At 42.7% G+C, this 3,706-nt stretch overlaps 1 pseudogene; it reads right to left on the bottom strand.

Annotated features, from left to right (window-relative positions):
* Positions 1-1,015: 1,015 nt before the first annotated feature.
* LOC133040255 (small ribosomal subunit protein uS10-like) lies at positions 1,016-1,365 on the bottom strand (annotated as a pseudogene).
* Positions 1,366-3,706: the final 2,341 nt, after the last annotated feature.

The following is a 3,706-nucleotide window of genomic DNA, read 5'->3' as shown; positions in this document are numbered from 1 at the left end:
TCAGCTAGGTGGGCTTTTTTCCTGTCCTATTAAGGAGAAGTTAGATTACCCAAAGAGAAAACAATTGTAAAATGCCAGAGTTCATTTGGCTTTTTGTTTAGTACCACTGAGCTGAATGGAGGAATGAACACAGCTGTTGGGCAGGACATTGTCCCTTAATGCTCTGTATTCCCACCTATACACTATTCCCTGATTATTCTGGAAAAGTTTCTTTCTTACAATCTTTTGAACTCATTGAAAATTTCCAAGTGATAGTAGAGTCTTACAGGAATAATGTGCTCTAGCAATAGCTCTGGCAAAATTGAGGAGTTGGTGATAATTATTTCCTTGGTTTGTAGGGTAGTAGACATACCATGGAAGAGGGGGTGGCAACCCACTCCAGTATTCTTGCCTGCAGAATCCCATGGACAGAGGAGACTGACAGGCTACAGTCCATATGGTCACAAAGAGTTGGACATGACTGAAGCGACTTAGCACACACGCATGCAGACATACCATGGGCTTTGGAGTCAACCTAAATTATCTCAACTCCTTCACTTTCTAGCTGTGTCATCATGGGAAAGTTTGTGGACTTTCTTGAGCATCGATTTCTTCAAAGGATAGTTGTAAGGATTAGAAGAATGACATTTAATATATCTATTACAGGGCCTGGTACACATGATTGGTCTTCAATGAATGGAAAATATAACTATGGTGGTTAAAAATCACCTTTTTCCCTGGGAACTCAGTGTGAACTCTAGCATCTCTTCTAAGCCTGACTATTCTGGTAATGTAAGTTCCTCTGGTCCTTTACTTTTATTATAAATGTCTTGTTTTGTGTCTTCCATAGTTAGGGCCTAAGTGATTATTTAACCCATGAATACTCAGTAATATTAATTCACAATCTTGCTGGTGAGATAGGATGTTGGTAGCAGATCTAGGCATAACAGGTGAAATGAGTGATGCAGACAATTGGTGCTATGGGATTTCTTTTTTCTTTTTAACAACTGATTATCAGTTTATTAAAAAGGTTGACTTAGGCATCAGCAGCAGTGACTTCCACCTCAACTCCTGGCTCGTTTTCGATGGAAGTGATCTGCTTGACAATATGAGAAGGACTCTGCAGGTCAATGAGTCGCTCATGGATCCTCATCTGGAATTGATCCCAAGTCTTAGAACCTTCACCTCAAGGAGTTTTCCTCGTAGTTATTCTCAGTCTTGGTGGGCCTCAGAGTCTGATCAGGTCCTTTCACTTTCATATTCTTTTCCGTCCCGCCTCTCTTCAGGTCATCACATACCTTCTTCAGAGACTTCACAGTGCGGCTGGTGAGGGTGATCCTCCACCTTTGGCTCCAGTGGAGTATTACCGGTGTCTTTAAGGGCCATGGCTGTGGTGTGGCTTCCTGACTGACTTGTTCCTCAGCGAGAGCGAACAGTGGGGAGGCAGGAGCAGGGGAGTGGGTGGCAGAGGGCTCCGCTACCGCGGTGTCTGCGTCTTCCTCAAAGCGTATGGGATTTCTAACAAAGAAAATTTGACCATGGCCTGGCATTTCTGAAAACTTGCACAGACAGTCAATAATTATCACTTGGATAGACTAGGTGGGGAATTCTGGAACCTGGAGCCAAACCTGGCTAGGTAGTGACAGCAGATAGAGAGGAGAGACATTGACTGACTTTCCGGTATTGATGGACAAAACATGATGTTTCAGGGATAATGGAAATAGATGAGAGTTCAAGCACGTAACTGGCCAGGAGGTCAAGATAAAGCATCTAAGCTGTCCCAATAGTTACGCAGTGCCCAGTGATGGGAACTTTGGGGAAGATAATATTCAAAAGTCAAAGAACATAGTCATGCACAGTAGGTCTTCTGCTGACTGAATTCCACTTCCTTTGGCAGGAGAATTGGGGAATTATCCCAGTCCTTGAAGGTTTGCAGGGTCCAAATTTTGATGGTGGGGTGAGATAGAGACAGTGTAGATAATTCTAAAATTTAAGTGAATATGTGAATCTCAGGACAATGCTTCTCAAAGTCTCTGGACCATCTGTTTTAAAATTGCCTGGGAGGCTTGTAATACAGACAACTAGAAGATCTGGGGGAATGGATCCTGAGGATATCCATTCTAAATAGGATACACAGAGAATTATGTACTTTAATGCTAAAGAGTACTGGATAATTCATATTAGATGCCAGACTTGACAGCCAGGTCAGAGAGTCCTGAAACAAAGAATCAGCGATCCTGTGAAGAACTCAGACTTTTCTCACTCAGTGAAAAGTGGTGTGCAGAAGGGCTGGTTATATGGAAAAGAAAACTGTGCACAAGTCTTTTGTCCTGAAAGTAGGATTGCAAGTAGGATTTTAACTTCCAGTCTGGAGAGTTGGAGTTTCTGGAACAAGAATGAAGACAGAGAATACCAAGAAAAAGAAATAGAGCACAAAGACTGGAGATTGGGCAAAATATGCTATAGGGTCTGCAACAGGATTGCCTGTTTAATGTCCCCCCTGCCCCTCAACCAAATAGCTGTGGGCTCCCTGAGGGCCCAGCTTATAATATGTTCATCCTTATTTATTTTGCACTTAATATAGGGCCTGGGCTTCCCAGGTGGCTCAGTGGTGAATAATCTGCCTGCAATTTGGGAGATGCAGATTCCATCTGTGGGTTGGGAAGATCCCCTGGAGAAGAAAATGGCAATCCACTCCAGTATTCTTGCCTGGGAAATCCCATGGACAGAGGAGCCTGGCAGGTTATAGTCCATGGTGTCACAAAAGAGTCAGACGTGACTTTGGGATTAAACAACAATAACAGCATAGGGCCTGGCACAAAGTTGGCTTTTAAATGTTTATTAAAGAAACAAATAAATGGATGATTGGACTAGTGGCAAGGATGATTTAAAGCTGAGCTCTGGAATGTGGACTAGTCACTTAAAGGTCTCCTGGCTCAGTTTATCCATGGTCCTGGGAGTTGAGGTGGGGCTGCACTGGAAGCTTTGGAGTTGGATAGAGGAAGCAACTACATTGACTCAAGACATAGACTGAACCTACAGTTAGGATAGTTTAGGACATATTCTGGAAGACAAGTGCGATTTGAATCTGCTTTGAAGGCAAGACAGACATCATACGACTCAGTTCAATCCAACTCACTAAACATTAATTTGGCATCTACTCTGTGCAATGGATGAAAATGCAGTCGTGAATAAAATATAGTCCTTGTGCTGGAAAAGACTAAGAGATAAGAAAGGACCAAAATACAGTGTTATAGAGGATACTGAATTCCTTTTAGGGGTGTTAAAGGTCAACAGCTGCAGCAGCACAGGATTCAATCTCCACATAAACAGATGGCAAATGCCCTTGGTTAGTGCCAACTTGTAGTTAACATACATATATGCAATAGAATATCACTCAGGAATGAATCTGAGTCAGTTGAACTGAGGGGGATGAACCTAGAGCCTGTTATACAGAGTGAAGGATGCCAGAAAGGGAAAAACAAATATTGTATATTAATGCATTTATGTGGAATCTAGAAAAAGCATACTGATGAATCTCAGGGCAGGAAAAGAGATGCAGATGTAGAGAATGGACTTGCGGACACACCCGGGGAAGGAGAGGGTGGGACGAATGGAGTGGCATTGAAATATATACATCACCATATGTAAAATAAATAGGTAGTGGGGAGTTGCTGTGTAATACAAGGAGCTCAACCCAGGGCTCTGTGACGACCTAGAGTGGTGG

This window comes from Dama dama, chromosome 20 (assembly GCF_033118175.1).
Source record: "Dama dama isolate Ldn47 chromosome 20, ASM3311817v1, whole genome shotgun sequence".
Taxonomy (NCBI): domain Eukaryota; kingdom Metazoa; phylum Chordata; class Mammalia; order Artiodactyla; family Cervidae; genus Dama; species Dama dama.
Note: the sequence above shows the minus strand (reverse complement) of the source record. Positions and strands in the feature narration are given on the sequence as shown.